Below are 18,515 nucleotides of genomic sequence, written 5' to 3'. Positions count from 1 at the left end.
CCTACTGCTTTCTCTGACACCCTTGCTCCTTCCTGGCTTTATAACTTGCTTTTAACATCAGCTGCTCTGCAAGTCTCAAATGCCTTCTGCAAAGAGACAGCCACAAACTGGGCAAACTATCTTGCTTTCTGGTAAACTTAGAAGGAGAGGGAGAGAGGGAGAACGTTTTAATTAGCAGCAGGAGGTAAAACTGGCTAAAAACTAAAGGAGAAGGTTCTCGTTGCTAGAGAAAGGTTTGTAATAGAAACAGTCACCAACTCCCCTGCTGCAGAGGAAACTGCCTACAAAGCTTTTAAGAGGAAAGACAGAGGCCAAAATGAAGGGAAAACAGTGAAAGGTTATATTAAAAAAAGAAAAAAGTGCATTGGTATGTACTGGCTCCTTCAAATACAGGAAGGAGTCGCAGAGCTGGCTGTGTGAACTTTTAAAATTAAAACAAGAGTTGCTAGCAGGACACTTATGAGCTGTAACTGCAGCTGAAGACAGCTCAGTGCATTCTGTTCCACGTGGTTTGATGCTCACCACTGCACAGGCAGCTGGAGAGGCCAGTTCCCCTTCCATCTCCAGCATCCAAGGGGCCAAACCTTTACTTCAAAATGGGAGTCAGGGAATCTCGACAAACTAGCAGGAAAAGGGGTGTACTACTGGCAGGGAAAATGGGAAAATGCAAGAGTGAGAATTATATAAATTCAAATTTTATTCCAGTTTTAGTGTGGTTAAGACAACTGGCTCAACTCAAGTGTGGGAATCCAGCTGTGTGCAAGGCAGGGACAGTGGCCCCAAGAGGTGCCACTCCCAGGGCTTCCCTGTGTGCCAACAGGCTCATTTTTTCAGCAACACCTCACAGAATCACAGAATGGTTTGGGTTGGAAAGGACCTCAGAGACCATCTCATTCCATCCTCTGCCATGGGCAGGGACACCTTCCACTAGACCAGGTTGCTCCAGGCTCTGTCCAACCTGGCCCTGAAAATTCTATGATATTACCTGGCTTTTGTTTGTTTGGATTTGGGATGAACTAAGCTTTAAAGAGTCTGACACACCTTTTTTTTTTTTGTTTGTTTTTCGAAGAACTTTCAATGATTTAAGAATTCTTCCTAACTATAGACAAGAGATTTCTTTAAGACTTACAAAACATGAACAAATTCTAAGTGAACTACCAGGGAGACATAAATATATGGGGTCTCCTAATTTCTCTTTGCAAGAAATTTGCATCAGAAAAAAAAGCACTGGACAGTTATTTAGGTTTTAGGTTCTGGAAAAGATGATAAAACTTCCTTTTTTGCTAGAGGGAAACACAACTAGCCAGGGAGCAATAGTGCATCTCCACATACCACAGAGGTAGAATAATTTGATCATTTGAACTTCCATCCACTCTGTTTGGTGAGCAGGTTCAGTACTTTGGGATTTCCAAACAGGACCCAGTCTGAGCCAACAGTGTCTGTCCAGTTTACATGTGGTATGGCCATGGAAGCCTTGCCTTTCCCACTGTGACCTTTTCCTTGGCAAAACACAAAGCACCTCCATACAAAACCAAGCTCCCAGAAAAAAACCCAAACAAACCACAATTTCAGCCATAAAATATTTTCTTGATTATCTTAAATATTATCCTTTTCTCCTGGCTTTTTATTGATAAACAGTAACAGACTTTGAGGTAGCAAAAATACAAATAATCACCTTATTCACTTAACTCATGAAAGCTCTGCCTGCAGCCCCTCACCATTTGCTGTCAGATTTTGGGCTTAAGAAGAGAGGTTTGTTAAAAGAAAGGAGAAAAAGGTTTCTGTTTAGAAATCAAGTTAGAGAAAACCACTTTGGAGAATGCTGCAAGGGTGGAGATCAGATGATCTCTGTGTGTTTCTTTAGGAGGAAAAAGAAGTTATGCAATTCCAAGCAGTCATGTGGTATGGCAGCTGCTAAAGTTACTGCTAATTTTTATTAGAGCTGGCCAGAGCCAGAAAAAGGTCTGCTTTATAAGCAAGACCTTTTAAGAAATAAACTAAATCTTCCTGAGCTGGGAGGCCTGCAGAATGAAGAAGAAAAAAAATAGCCCTAAAAAGTTCTTTTTTTATTTCCCCCACCCATCCCCCAAATGATTCAGGAAACATTTTCCCTCTCCCTTCCTGCTGCTGGTTTCTTTCTCATATTCATCCAATCAATCAAACACATGTATAATATTTACTAGTTTTCAGCTCAAATTCGTGCTCAGCCCAAAAGGACTATTCACATGCTCGATGTGTATGAGCTTTTATTCACCCAAGGAAGACACAGGGCCCCTGGTACAGCTTTAGCTGACCCTGCTGTGAGCAGGGGCTGGACCAGCTGCTCTCCAAAGGTCCTCTCCAACCTCAGCCACTCCGTGATCCTCTGAAACATCCAGAGGTTTTACTCTACTCGTTAAACTTCCAGGACTGAACACTTGTTTGAAATTAAACTGGATCCTGAGCCAGGCTCCATCACCAAAGCAGTTCCTTGCTTTTCAGCACTGCACGTTTTTGGTGCTTCTGAGTTGTGTGGACGATGGCAAAGAAAAGAAACAATAAATGCAAACACTACCAGATAAAATTCACCACACTGAAGAGACCAGACATGGCTCTTCGTATGTCATCTAATCTCTGTTCCAACAGGATTAATTTTGTGCTGCTGTTAAATGGAGCATATAATTAAGCTGTGGATGCCACACTGGGGTTATGGATGATAACTGTGTCAGTGTAAAAGGGTATATGGGACCAGTCTGCTGCAGGGAGGCTATTCCTGAGATCCACAGGTCAAGTCCTACAACAGAGGCTGTATAAATTATATATAATTTTTTTTTAAAAAAAGGTTATTTTAATACCAGGCTTTATTAGACTACGAAAAAGAGACCTGCACCAACAAAAGATATTGTTTTCCATACTCTGACTCTTTTCCACCTGCTTCTTGTAACTGAGGTACATTTAATGCATAATTTAAGTCGCAGATAAGACACTTGTATCATTTGAACTATTTGGGACTAGGACTCATCTGGCCTGTCACAGAAGGGAAGTCTCTTGGCACAGTACACAGGGATGGGATGTTTGTCTCCACTGAGTGCTCTACCCACACAGCCCATCTCTATCACTCCTCCTGCACCCCTAACAAACCCTCAACTTTCCAGTTTTGATGTAACATTTCCCCCCATCTTTAAAACTCAAATTCCCCTTTCAGAGGGAAATTCACTTTAGAGAAACAAGACTTTACCAACAGAAACTTTTTTAAAGATGTTACACCATTACGTGAAAGCCAACATAATACAGATTTACTTTGGATACTAAAATGCATATGAAAAGCAAAACACTATTTTAATTTAAAAGCCCCAGCGGTGAAGCAAAATTTTTCAGCTGCTGTTATTGTCAGACCAGTACCATTTGTATTTATGAGAGTCTAAAAACTTTACAAGTCCTGTAGTTGCACTTTGTAGTGGAACATAAAATAGCCCAGTTATATTGTTTTTAAATTTAACAAAACATGCACAAAGTAAAGCAATAGTCAACAACGTTGGAATTAATTTCCTAACCCTGATAAGTTGTCAGTTCTCAGTGTTTAAAACCCAGAACTGCAGTCAATTGTGAATGGTTTCCAATTATTCAAAATGTAAAGAATTAATTAATTAGGCAAAGGAAAAAGCCTTATGTCTGAAGGAGAATATGAATCTAAAGCAATTATTGCTATAGAATTTGCTGTAGTAAATTTGATGAACTTCTAATTGAGCACTCTCATTTTCCATGTTTTCCTGTTTAATGACTCACCATAAACTCACATTCAGCAATTTTAAATAAACAAACAACCCCCCCATACCGAAATATATCTGTTTACTAACAAGCAGTAAGACCTTAATTGCCATTAAAACTACAAATACCAGTAACTAAAAGTGACTCTGTGTTCCATTTCTCTTGCTCTGAAGACAAATCCCTTCACCAGAACGAACCAGGGCTGAGCTGCAGGCTCAGGATTTGGGATCCCCAGGCAGATTTGGTCATTCTCCCACATTTGGCATTTTTCACACTTGCTGAACAAATTCAATTTTTAATTCCAAATGAAGAGTTATGCAAATGTGACTCAAGTGCCTTTTGAAAGGGGATGGTCTGAGCTTGCTCTTTTTGTCAGTTAATTTGCACTTACTTCATGCATGTCTTTAACCCAATTGGCATGGAAATGTACCACATATGTACTAAATTAAGGATGATTGTGCCTGATTGCCCAATTATGATATAAAATGTGTGAAAATAGTTGATAGGACATTCTGTGTGTTTTCTCTAAAAAGACTCATCGCTGTTCAAAAATCTAAAAATAAAATCCAGCAGTTAATCATAATGGTTTGGCTTGAAATTTGGAAAACTGAACAGGAGATGATTTAAAATGCAAGGAATTGTACCACATGTGAAAAGATTAAATTGTCCCATTGTTATATGCTCAACGAGCATCCCTTAAAAAAAAGCATTTGTTTGGAGTCTGACATGTTTCTCTCTGATTAGCTGCAGAGAAGGAAACAGCTATTTTTCACTTGTTTGAAAGAGTAATAATTCCTAAAAAACAAAATATGGATTTTTTAAGTGGTTTCTATTTTTCTTTATCACCAGTGTCACAGCCATGGTGCCACACAAGGCTTGGAACAACCTTCCACCACAGTGTTGGGAGAAGGGAACAATCTCTTTTTGCTTTGCACAGGGCAGGGGAGGCACCCACTGATAGCTGGTTTACACAGATAATTAGCAAGGATTGGTTTAGCAGAAAATGGTAAACACAGCTGAGGGATAATGGAGAGAATTCATGAGCTCTGGGATCAGCAATACAGGAGTCAATGGAGTGAGTCCCTTGCTTCATGTGAGATTTGACTGGAAATTATCACAGCAGTTTGCATTTCCTTCCAGTCCTGTTTCTTGTGGTCTCAAACAAGTCAACCAAAGAGAAAGAACTCCTACAGGCAGGGCATATTCTAAATAATCTGTGACTTTCACTGTGTTTTAAAGCATTGCATCAGTAGGATTTTTCTCCCCCTTTTTCCATCCCTATAGTTGTGAAAAATCTGATGCAAGAGACTGACCTGGAAAGCATTTTCCTCGTAATCACTTCTCCTTTTACTCAAGAGCAATTTCCTGTTTCACTGCAGTTCCAACACAAACATGAACATTATTTAACTTCTCTTCAAGAACTGGGGGTGCTACATCCCAGCTTCCAATGGCAGAGCAGCCTGGGCTTCCACCCCCAGGAGATGTTTCCCCATGGTAGGGACGTCAAAGGGTCTCTCTAGGGTACAAGTGTCAGGAGAGAGCAGCGTGTGAGAGCAACAGGAGAGGAAAACGGAGAATGGGGCTGTCAGGAGAAAGTGCTGAAGGGTGGAAGTGCCAAAGCACAGCAGCAAAGTCACACATGAAACAAATGTAGAAAGCTGAGCAGCTCCAGGAAGCACGGGCAGGTCTGTGCAGGTGTGGGACCCACCACTGCAAGAGTCTCCAAATGAGACCAATGCCCACAACAGGCTCTTAACCCCCCTGCTCAAATAATTCCTAAGTAGTTTGTGTGAAACTGGAATGACTGCAGCCATCCTGCAGGAACCCTTAAGGACAAAATCCTACAGTTAAACTGTTCCCCCCCAAATTCAGTGTGAGCAGGGCAGGGTTGCGTGAGGGGTCCCTGAGTACCTGGGACACCCCAGCAGCACTTGTCTTCTGGGCTGGGCTAAAGATTTGCACTGGTCAGAGGCAGCTTCTTCACAAATATAAACATACCTTTCAAGAAAAGTGGTATTCCTCCTAATTCCAGCAGTGGCAGTTCTTTTCCTGATTTGTGCACAGTCGTCATGGCCCTTATCTTGAAAGCACTGAAGGTTTTACAGGACACATTTCATGTGCCCTAAAGACTGATACAGGTTGTTTTAAAGCAGACTGTGTCAGCAAGGAAAGCAAGAGCAGAGGCAAATGCAGGTAAAGGACTGTGTGCAGCAGAGAAGGGGCTCTACACCATAATCCCATTAAGAAGTGTTACACATAAGGGATCTATTCCTGGGTTTAAGAGAGCTTTTTCTGATGATTTAATTACCTCTTTTTCATTCAGCACGCCCCTGAGAACAATATTCTGAGCTTCCACAGATTCAGAATGCCCACATTACACGTAGGGTCAACAGGCTGTGGGCTTCTACTAAAAGGAATGGCTAAGGAGGGGCAGAAATTTGAGGGGAACTCACGCAGGACCTTTTCAAAGTTCCAGCATGAAATGTGCTCATAACCTGAACTCTGCAGTCTACTGATCAGTGAAGAGGCAGAAACCATAGGTCATTAATACTAAAAACACTATTTCTTTGTTTGCAACACTTATATTTTTGTTCCATGCGATTTTTTTTCTTTTTTTGTTCGTGGGAAGAAAAACATTACAGTCTTTAGTGTAAAAATCCTGTTGTACCTCTTTGGTTTGTACTCTGGCTTATCCCTCTGCTTCCCACCTCCCTGCCACAGCTCAGACTGCAGTGCTGGTATGAAATCAGGGAAATAAATTTATGAGAGGAAAAAATGCAGTGATAACCAAGGCCAACTGTTTTCATTTGTATTTTCCTCTTAAGGTTATTATTATTATTCTCTTTTGACCGAGCTGTGGGATCTATGTTTTAGCACAGGCACGATGATGCTTTGTAAGACACCATTAACAGATAGGGACAAAGGGCTTGGAAAGTTTTCTGTGAGCATAAACTCCAAAAAGAGCTGACTCTGCTGGAGCTGCACTCACTGCCCTGTCGTGTTCACTCTCCACAAATACTCTCATGTGCTTGCGTGTCCTGGCAGGAACTTGAACAGCCAATTTTAAGTCACTGTCTGAAAATGTTTTCTTCTAGAAAATTAATTCCTAAGCGTATGTAGCTGCACAGTAAATCTTGTTTGCAGAGCTGAACTTTTCCATTCATGACAATGAGAAAGTTCTGTTTAATCTATTTGCTTGTCAGAGTCCAGCTAGCGCTGGCACTAAGTGTCCTGCCAGTAGCTACAGGTTTAGGTTTATCCCCCTAAAGCTGACATAATTTTAAAAAGTTCCTACCAGCAAATCAGAAGTTTAAGGCTGTGTTCAGTTAATAATTTTATTTAGTGATTCTTTGTGGAAGTTTCCTGTGAGCTGCCTGTGAGTGGTGATAAGTGAATGGGGCACACAGGGTGGGACGAGTGTGTACTGACAGTGCAGCCAGAGCAGCAACACACTGAGCCCTTTCAGCCCACAGACTCAGTCTGGTGGAAAAACTAGACCCATCACGCACCAGCAGACCACAAGGAATGTTTCTTCTTTTATTCATTCACTCAATTTTAGAGCCATCCTTGCCTCAGGAGCAGATGGATGTGTCACTGGCAGGGAAAGGTACACCACGCTCCCGTCAGAGTGTCCTGTCTTGCCATTCCTCTGTGGCTGATGGACTTGCTCTGTGCTGATCCCACTTGTCAGAGGCTACACTGTTAACACAGCTACCAAATTAATTTTGCTGAAAGCCACCTAACCTCCTCCTGCGAGCCCAAAGTGGCTCTGCCAAAACAGCTCCCTCGCTGCAGAGTGAAAAATGGAAAAATGGCAGCAAATGGCAAGTTCTGTTTGCACATCCACAGTGGAAGATTCCCTAAAACGTTTCATTGTTCTTCTGTGTAATCTGTGAAGAAATCCACGTCCTGGAAAAGCAGCCTGTAATTTGTAGCACATGAGTGTGCTTTGGGGAAAATCAATCAAATGCACTAAGACGTGTTCTCAACTCCTAAACTAATGATCCTTCCTGTGAGCAGCATGAAACACCGGGCGAGTCCCAGATGGCATAAATCCTCCAGGTTTCAGCAAAGCTGTGACAGTTTATACTACCTCAACAGTACCCTAATTGTGCTTAAAAACTTTTTAAGGTGGTGAGCAGCCCGTGTTTCAAAAGCCTCCTTCTTTCCAAGCAGTCCTGGAGCTAAACAAACAAGTTTACTAGTTAGTGAGAAGAGAATGCCATGTTTAATTTATAATCTTTCAGAGCTGATGTGCTTAAAAATAAAAACTCTGAAAATCTAATTTTGTCTTAAGAAATGCCAAGCAGCTGTGTAGAGGCATTCATGGCTGGGACCTGAACCAACTTCTGGTAAGAGAGGAAATTAGGACCATTTTGTTACCCTGACAAAAATGAAATCTCTGAGAACAGTAATTCCTTTGCAGAAAAATCAATAGTTTCAGCATGTTTTTAACGTGGCAATTTGCTATGGAACATCTGAAACAATACCTCAGTAAATCACTAGTCCTGCATGAAATCAGCTGCTTGCTTTGAATGCAGAAGTGCATGAAAAATGTGTGGTCAAAGCAGAGGAAATCTCCCAGAATCACAACTTCCTCACCCCTAAAGTAACTGTGAATGATCTGAAAACAGGCACACGTAAGAAGCTTTGGTTCTTGGGTTTACATAGAGAAGTTACAAAAAGATCCAAGTCTTTAACCCTAATCTTTAAAGAACTTCTAGAATTCATTTTCCTCTATACCTCAGATTACCTGTTTACAGAGTGAGGATATTATTAAACAGTGAGGGGAAATTATTAAGCAATTAATAGCTATAACATGATCTTCATAGTCCTATGTAAGCACTAAATATCATTATTTAACAGATTCTGTAAAGCAAAATACAAGGAAAAAGGCTATTTCTCTGTATTTGTTACACAGTGCTCTGATGACTGAGTAGCACAGACCATGGAACATTCATCTTGATGTGCATCATTTAGCAATAGAAACATATACTTCACAGTGGCATTACTTATTTCAGTGACACAGAAAGGGCCAAAAACCTGCTTTCACAGACAATTCTAGTCAGTTCTTAAACATGATTAACTTTGTATTTAACCTTCTAAAAATGTAGAACAAGAAATCCAAATTACATAAGGAAAATGTTAGAAAACTTATCTCTGAAATGATTCCAAGTTTATCTCTCTATCAATTTGTCAAGGGATGGAATTTGCAAGCAAACATCAACAAAACAATACATTTGCTATCAGTTATGAGCAGTACCATATATGTGTCTGTATTTTACACTGCCTAATCCCTGCTCACTAATTAGAAATGTTGTGGCAGTTCTGAAAATGAGAAATGACACTCTCATTTGATATGTGCTCCAAAACACATCCACCAGAAGATCTGCAGCAAAGAAACATTTTCCAAAAGGAAATCAAATGATTCATGTTTTATTTCATTGTAAATTCTCTGTGATGGATGCTGGAATTAATTTGGGAGATGTTATGCTCAGCAGCTTATATTGGAATAGGAATTCTTTGTGAAAGAGTCTATTTAAAATCATGCCGATGACACACAAAACCTTAATATTGAATGAACACGGCAAAGAAGTTCTAGATAGTTAAATTCAGTCCTAAAAATTTAAGTTATCATCTTTTTTTACCGTTTTTTAAGCTTTTGAAAGCAAATGTGACTCACTAGGATGCTCTATGCTGTGCCAAGTTCCAAGTCCTCCAGCTGTGTCCTGCTAGTTACAGCTACATCTGTAAATGATTTTTCAGCCAAACTGCCAAATCAAAACTTTGGCAGTGTGAAAGTTATTAAAAAAAAATGCCTCTAGAAGGCCACTCTCCCTGGACATTACCTAGTGTTCAGCTACACAGCTGACATGGTATTTGAGTTAGCTAAGATAATTAGACATGAGTATGATATAGCTTGCTGAGATGCCTTGATGCAGGAGGCATCTCCTTTTTCCTTAATCCAAACTAAGGTTAGACATAGTGTGCTAAATATAAATTGCAGAGAATGCAGAGAACACAGGATGAAAGAGCTTTTTTCAGGAGCTGATCTCCACACTATGTGTATTTTGAGGGCTCCGTGTGAGAGCACTCCAGTCTAGTGCTGTGAACTGAATGCCTGTAGTGGTTGGGGTGCATTAAATCAATTAATTTTATCAAAAAAGGAATCCAATTAGCACACTTGGGGACTGCTCCACAATGGGAGTCAAACCGCATTAGCCGGGCACTGCTCAGAGACTTCCTTCGACAGGACATTCCTGATCCAAACCGAGATGCTGATGTGGAGGCACCCAAAGCCAACTCTTGGGAAACAATGTGCTCAATTTTCGTCAGCCTTTTGTATATATTTAGAGGTGAGAAGAGTGAATATGACAATAAGTTTGTGGTCAGCACAACGAGAGTTGTCAACACACATCAACTCATGTCAACACACGGGTTCTTGCTACCCTTGGCGTGTTATTAATGCAACAAACTGCTCTAATGTCTTTATTCTGGGCTTTTCTCTTATGTGGAAATGTAACTTGAACTGTGGAAAAGACCTTGCACAAACACTGCTCCCACAGGCCTGGCTCTGCTCAGGGAGGGGACACAGCCAAGAGGCACAGCAGGAAAGCTCACCCAGCCTGTCCTCTCCCATCTCCCTCTCAGTCTTTAGTTTGCTTCCAGCAGAGCTGGATTTAGGTCCTTAACCTGGCCAGCACTAGTGCTGCCAAATGCTAAACTCAGGGGGCAACTGGAGAAGTAAGGAGAGAATAAAAAAAGGAGACTGGGCTCTGAGCAACCTGGTCTGGTGGAAGGGGACCCTGCCCGTGGCAGGGGGTTGGAATGAGATGAACTTTAAGGTCTCTTCCAACCCAAACCATCATATGGTTCTGTGAAAAGATAAAAAGCAGTAAGGAGGGAGCAACTGTGAGCAGATTTTGGTAGGGGGAAAAAAGGTTGGCTGCCCTTGTTCCCTGTGCCATGGGTGACTTCCACAGACAAAAATACCATGAGTGCAACTGCTGATGGAGTTACAGGGTTGGTGCTCCAGGAGACTGAACTGGGCTTGCATGGAGAGACCAGGACATTTCCCAACCTTGGGGTATCTGATCTTACAAAGTTTTGGTTTTCATAGGGTTGTTTGGTTTATGTGACTGAGCACTCCTTCACAAACGGATGTCAGCTTTCCAAATCTGCCGTGGGGAAATTTGGGCTTATGGGAAAATTTTCAGTTCAAACAAAATCACACAGTTCTCACAAAACTGTCCAGACCTTTCTGCAATTATGTTACATCATATATATATAGTTTAAGCAACTCTGGATCATTTCACAGCTCAGCTTCTTATCTTTTTATAGTTCTGCTACCGTGGCTCCATTCTTTCCCATATGAAGAAACTTAATTAATATTTTATATCCCTACTAAATTCTGAATACAATTTACCATAACAGTACAGAAAAAGGCAAATACACTTTGTCCCCTGCCAACAGAAAATCCTTAACAGCTGTTTATTGCTCATTTGCAAAACATAAGAGCAATGGAATTCCATTACTTAGAGAAACTGGCTGTTCCATGATATCCTTGGCAACAAACACCACACTTATCTTTTTGAACAATAGACTCTCAAAGTTTCTCCAGCCTACAAAAATAAGACAGTGAGGAATACTTTTTCTTAACTGCAAAATGCTAAACAATGGGAACTGACTCACCGCCAGTTGCATTTTGTTTCATCAAAACTAACCTTTTTCTCACTCTGTCCCCCCAACAAAGAAATTTGCTCACTGCAAATTGTGAGAAACGTTTCATGCAACCATCTCTTTCACAGGAAGGACTTTTTATTGAGGTCAAGACTCTGGCAAAATGAGAAGAAATTCAGCCTGCAATCTGAGTAATGTAAGAACTTACAAGCAACATTAAGGCAGCAACTTTAGGTTTATAATAAACCAGACAGAAATTGCGGGGCAGAATTTTTTCTGACTTTTCAAAACTTGGAAATACTTAGAAAAATAATACCGTGGTTCACACCACAGATATTTCACATATGGTTTTAACTAAATAACTTACAAGTTTCCAATAGCTTAAAAAAGAACTATCTATGGCATACCAGATAGATGCTAGCTCCTCAGAAAGTCAGGACACGCACATACCATCCATAATCTGGTTTCTATATTTAGGTAAGAACTATACCTAAAGCCATGGAGGTCAGCACTGCACCAAGTCAAGCATGTTTTAACAGACATATCTCCTAGACAGTGTTTACCACGGTACATTTCTCCCAAACCCACACCAAATATGCCATTTGAAGGCCTTGCACTATTAAAAGACAGTGTGTCCACATACCTCAATAATCCTGTCATGAATTTGCAGCCCTCCTTCCTTAGCAGCAGGCCCTGTGTCGACTATTTTCGACACAAAAATTCCTTCGCTCGATGAACCATCTTGATTGTCCTTTAAGGATGAAAAGAAAACCACATTATTACCCCAAACCAACTCTGATTTTCCCTCAGCTAAAGCTTGTCCGTGTCACAGCAGTGCCTGTAATTTGAAAGAAATGTTCTTATTGATGTCTTAATATGGAATTACTCTGTGCTAATGAGAACACCTGATACTCCCATTTTGAAAGATTAAACAACCAGGGACGGACTTCCATTAGGTAAATTAGTTGTGTGATAATCATTTTCCTCTGACTTAGGCCAGCTCAGTAGTAATTGTCATTACAATTATTCTCAATGTAAAATCCAGTGAGACACAGCCTGTTTGCACATCAAACATAAGACAACACTGCATTTTTATTTTTAGTTGCACGGCTCCTTCTCTGGAGATTTAAAAATAAACCAAGAAAACAATTTATATCTAACAAGGTATTTTCATACTCCTGTGTATTGTGTCACTGTCTTCTACCAGTGCAGAACAATGTCTCAGAAAATGGAAAAACTCTAACTGTAAAGAATAACTTTCAAGTGAATTCACTAGGAATAAATCGTAATTAATGTCAGATTTCTGAGCAGTCAAGAAGTAGTTCTAAATACTTTCTAAATTACTAGGACAAGGTATAATCCACTCCTTGATCTAATTAAAGTCATATGCAGCAGCTCCAGCCAACAGGCATCCAGAAAAAATATATTAGTGAGTGTATGGTGTAGGAAACATCTGCTGAAATCATAGAATTCAAAAGTAGGTTGTTTGAGTTACATCCCTTCACCTGCACAGGGAGGCTGCTGAACCTCTGGTGGAAAGCAGAGTAAATAACATGGGGTTTTTTAATGAAAGGGCCTAAAGCTGTGGGCCCTCAACCCATAATCCTCACAGCACTATGGTCTGAGAGACACACCACGGGTCTCATCATTTTGGGACTGCACCAATATTAGTGCTGCTGGCTGTGATGAGATGCAGGAATAAACACGCTGCGAGAGAAAAGGCAGTGGAGTTCACAGACATCCGACACAAATCCCAGTATGAGATCTGCTCTGAGAGACTCACAAGAGAAGCAAATGCTTGTCAGCAACATTCTTCCTCTAAGTGTTGACCTACATGCTTTTCCCAACTGGAAAGGGCAAACATATTTTAACAATTAACATACCACGCACGGTCGGCCACCAATAATATTAAATCCAAGAGAGCCAGAGTCACGATGGAGGACGAGAGTCAGTGCTTTAGTCTCTTCCCCCTGCAAGGAACAGATAAACACATTCAAAACATTTGTGTGCGTGGGTAAAGCAGGACAGACAATACTTCCACCCAGGTCTGTTGGGTCGGTTTCTTATTTTTTTTACCCCCGTGTAGTTCGGAGAAAAATGTTTGGAATAACTTTGCAGGAGCAAAGTCAGCAGCTCCCAGCCCCTGCTCCAGCCACCCCACCGAGCTCCAGCAGCAGAACCACCCCTAAGATTTATGTGTCTTTTTTATTGAGATCTACAGTGAGACACTTAACAGCAACAGAACAGTTTTATATGTAATACTGGTTCCTGCAACTACTTGACCTAGTCATATGTGATCTGTTATGTAAAATACTCCATGTTTCCAGTAGTCAAACTCTTGCCTTCTCTAATGCTTTTCTAATCTTAGGACTGGATTCTTACGTTGCTTCTCTCTAGTGCTGGGTACATGACATTGTTTTAAACAGTATCAAACACAGTGTTATACAACAGAAATTCTCTAGCGAGTTTGAGAAAACAGAATTAAACAAAACTGCTACAAATTTTGCCAAAGGCCTAGAATGGCAATTGCTACTCAGAGCACCTGCCATGCAAAATTTTTTTCTCTGGAATTTTAACAGTAGCAAAACAGAGATCTTCCATCATTGAAAATCATGATGTTAATCCCCTAAAATACAAAATTCTGCAGTGAACAGTTGTCTGGACAAAAAATGTACAACGAAGATATACCAGATGTACCTGTAGTAGTTGGGTGACTGTGAACATACTCTGTTATCCTGCTCTCTTATTCCAGTTTGTTCCTAACTATGAACTCCTATAAAATGTTCTATATGACGCAGTGATGCTACTTAGGTCTATTAACTTTGATAAAGACAAAAGTAAGTGCATGTACTGTTAAAGACAACTAAGTCTTCACAATGTTCTCTCTTCAGTCTCAATCAAGTGGCTGTTATTTACAGCACAACACTAGAAAATTATTGAACAGACAACAGCAGAGCATTACAAAAAGCCATTTCAACAACAGTACATTTTTTAGAGATCAGAATAGGATTGGTATGTTGTGCATCTAGAGATACAGATTAACTTTTCTACCTCCAAGACCTTTTCCTTTGTTTTATCCACAAGGTGAAAAAGTTATGAACACAAGAAAGGTTGAGGAAGTTATCTTACAAGTCTGGTTTTCATAACCAATTAATGACAAAAATCACAACAGTTGCATTGTAATTCGATGCAGATGGTTTTAGTTTATGCATTTTTCTTCTAACATGTCAATTTGAAGTTGTCAATCAAACATTAATGTCTATTAAACTCATAAAAAATGTCAAAGTAATCCTGGATTACTGAACTACTCCTACAGATTTGGGGATGATAATGAAGCCCAATTCCCTACCAGTGTGAACTGGCAGAGCTCCACTGACCACACACTTCACCACAGGGGAGCTGCACTAATACACTCCACCTGAAAATGTGGTTTACAACTTCTGTGTCCATTTCTGATCATTATCTTCACTGCAGGTTGAATAATAAATAGAGGTGGACATGATACCGAGAAACATGAATAAACTGATTTTATTTGAATTTGCCTGCACTCAGCATCACTGAGAACCAGGTACCCAGAACAGGACAGAAAAATGAAGTAAAAGCTATTTCCCTGCAAGTCTACAGACCCAGACCTCAGACAGGATTTCAAGGAACAAATTTCCAGTCCTGTGAGACCACTTTCAGGGATGAATGATTCAGGATTTGAAAGACAAGAATGTGTTAGCCCCACTGTTTCCTTCTCCTATTATGCTTTTTTAAGAAGGCAAATCAACTAGAACTATCAAGAAACAATTATGGCATTGCTCTCAAGACACTTTCAGTAATTAAAATTGAACGTTTTCATTAAAGCCTCCTTATGTGGCTATGATTTGACACTTTTATACGTGGCTGAATCAGCATGAAAGCAGTCTACTAAATCAGTCAAGTTGCGGGGAAAAAACCCAACTAATAATAGTTTTCTGTACTTCTGACAAAGTACTTCTGCCCACAGGGGCTTTAAAGAAACTTTCCAGCCATTTCTAGTGGATTTGTGCACTGTCTCCATCTTCCCCACGGCAGCAGAGGTGTCACAGAGCACAACCCCCTGCAGAGCACTAATCCCACCACCCTCACGGAACCGCCCCGGCACCGGGGAGGGCAGCAGCACTTTGCTTCAACACTTGGTCACTCTTGCAGATTCACATCTCAGGTCTTAACAATTTCTTTAACGACCTTCTTGGCTTCATAAGGAAGCCACGATGCAAATGACTTTTCCAGGCTCTGCCTTTCCCTTCCCCTCCAATGTCTGGCGTTCCAGCGGAGCAATCATTAAACAGTGAGGTAACTGTGGAAATCGGTGGCCGGTGTCCAGCCCTGCCCCGGCAGCTGCTTCGGCAGCAGACCTGATGGTTACTGGCATGTTGTATTCCCACAGCTGAACAGAACTCTTAAACATAATTCTTGAAATTACTGTACTTCCCAGTTGAGTAATGTGGAGCTAATAGACTGCTTTTCCCCTTTAGATAGGGGAAGACTAATTTCTTTGGTAGTGCTGTGGCTGAGAAGGTCTGTCTTCATCAGAGGAGGCACTTCAGCTCCTTGTTCTCTGGTGAAAGGGCTGCCAGGACCAGCCTGGCACATCCTGCTCAGGGACAGTCTGAGAAAAACACATCATCTTGTTTCAAAGGACTTCATCTGGCTCTTGAGGAATTCAAACCTGTGTTACCACAACCACAGAGGTATTAGACCAGAGGTCCTAAATGTCAGATCGTATCTGGTTCCTGTCTGGCTGATACATTTAAAGTCAGTCCCTGTCTCTGGTTGTCAGGACAGCGGAAGGGTTTCCACCGTGAGCTGCAGCCAGCACTGCTTCCGATTCCCCCTCACTCCCTCCTCCTCAAAGGACTTTGTCGGCTGTGTAAACAAGGGAATGACCAGATCAGCTTATCAATAGGTGTGCACAGTGGTATGTTTCACCAAGGATTAGGCCTTGTTTGAATAGTATGAGGGTTTTTTTGATTGTTTAGACTTTGATATTACAGGATTGACATCTCTGATAAGAAGAAATACTAAATTTGAGTGAGACACACCACCTTCCCTACCACTCCCTCCTCAAGCTCATTCACAATAAGCCTTACCTCTTCCAAGGAATTCTTACCAAGGAATAAACAGTCACTCTCTGAATAAACCATCAAACTTTTCTTTTGGAATAAACATTTACATCCAGTAAATACACAGTAAACTTAGTGTTCCCTCAGTGATAAGGAATATACATGGACAACAGAACTGGGGTCACCTAACGCACATCTGTCTACTTAAGGGGCTTATAAAATGGTGAGATATTTACAGATGAGTGTGTGTATAAAATATGTATTTTATTTGTCTTCTCTTAATACAGTTATGGTGGTGTTATAGAACTCACTTCCGAAATGGTAGATGAAAACACAGCAAAGCTGTGGTTCATCCAGTCACAAAGTCTATGCTAAGGTGAACCCAGAGCTGGTCTGCCAAAAGATCATGAATTTGGGTCTTTCATGAATGGCCTAATGCCGTATGACTAAGCATTTAAACAGAGCTGTACGTGGGCATTCCTTCTGTTTTGACTACAGGATGTCATCTGATTTATTCTAGATTGGTTCTGCATCTGTGACAACAAGCAACCACCAGGCAGGGAAGTCAGAAAACCCTTTTTCTTCATCTACTGAGGAGCCAGAACACCCAAAAGTAAGTTCTGCAATCACCACATGTAAACTATGAACCCACATTGTTACTGCTCAACCTACTTGCGTTTGACATGGACCAAACGATTACATTGTATAACAAAATACATGAAATATGAGTAATGGTCATAATTAAGTAATGATGGAAAATCAGCTATTCCACATGATCACACACTTAATCCCTGTGTTCAGGGACCTAATGCTTAGGCAAGTATGTCGTGCTGAGTGTTCCCGCACAGTCTAGGCCAGTGTCTCTGAGAAAACAACCCCAGAGTATAAATTTGTCAGCATTCCACAGCCCAAAATTTGGTAAAGCATCCCCTGCACTAGGGGATTACCATGGGTCTTTTAAAAAACTCTCTAGTGCACAAAGATGCAAGTTTCCTGATTGTACTTCTCTGGGAGCAGGGCAATGGAAAGCTGTTGGTGTTGGCAAGCTGCCCAAAATGCTGTGAAAGACACGTAATTGATTGACCGCTGGACCACGAGTCTGTGGTGACATGACACCTTCCAGCTTTCTTCAGATTCGTGGCTGCTTCAGAAAACTGTATAACAGCCTTTTGTAACAGGGCTGAAAACCAGCACAGTGGTCCCAGCCAGCTGTATCCATAAATCTGATAAAGAGTACAGCTAGAAACTATGTGCCATGAGCACCTCTTGGACTCAGTGCAGCTCACCATAATTTACAGAGCTAAATAATGCAAACCCAACATTATCAGCACTAGCAAATGAAGGAGGGGCAGTGGAAGAATAAAGGAGAGTAGAGATGAGGAGGTAGGGATTTGGTGAGATGATCTCCCACAGCAGGGCTGTGTGGAGGGGCTCTCCTGTCATCAGCAATGGACAGGGAGCAGAGGCAGCTGTGTGCCAAGCAGTGGGAGTGGAAAGCTCTGCAGCATGCCAAGGCAAAGTACTGTAGGAAAAGGAGGAGACAGAACTGTCCTGAATCTTGATATGAATGTGAACCCCCAATTTATTTTAATAGTTTTACTAAGTTTCTAACCAGCACCACACCCAGTATCGCCAGAAGTCAGAACAGTACATTTAAGATTAAAGCATTTTCTGTTTTGAGTTTGGAAAACATGATGGGTTCTAAATAGAAAAAAGGAAGGGGTAAAAAAATAATATGAAGTTTTATTTCCTTTCCACAACTTTTAGAGTCTCAACATTAGTAAAGGTATGAATACAGATGTCTGACAGTTTTGAACAGTTTAATACTGCTGTGTCTGTGGTAGCACATTCCAGGTCACTGGGAGGACTTTGAATGTCTTCATTTAAAAGATAATTGGCTTCTAGGGCTTCCCTCGCTGGGGAGCCTCATTCCAATTAAAACTTGAGTATTGTTGTAGCTCTGGCTTTTGGTTCTGGTCATTTTATAAATGGTCTAAT

General features: G+C 41.0%; 1 protein-coding gene across 1 annotated transcript in view; it reads right to left on the bottom strand.

Moving 5' to 3' along the window:
* The window catches only part of PDZRN3 (PDZ domain containing ring finger 3), a 129,844-nt gene extending 116,429 nt beyond the window's left edge, over positions 1–13,415 (bottom strand). Inside the window, exons 1-2 of the mRNA XM_018068346.2 lie at positions 13,311–13,415; positions 12,071–12,178 (exon numbers count right to left, since the gene is read on the bottom strand). The gene's annotated coding sequence lies outside the window, so the exon portion shown is untranslated. The remainder of the gene's footprint in view (positions 1–12,070; positions 12,179–13,310) is intronic.
* Positions 13,416–18,515: the final 5,100 nt, after the last annotated feature.

Source organism: Manacus vitellinus, unplaced genomic scaffold (assembly GCF_001715985.3).
Source record: "Manacus vitellinus isolate BGI_N305 unplaced genomic scaffold, ASM171598v3 scaffold_14_pilon, whole genome shotgun sequence".
Lineage (NCBI taxonomy): Eukaryota > Metazoa > Chordata > Aves > Passeriformes > Pipridae > Manacus > Manacus vitellinus.
The sequence above is the reverse complement of the archived record's forward strand: the minus strand, read 5'-3'. Positions and strand labels throughout refer to the sequence as shown.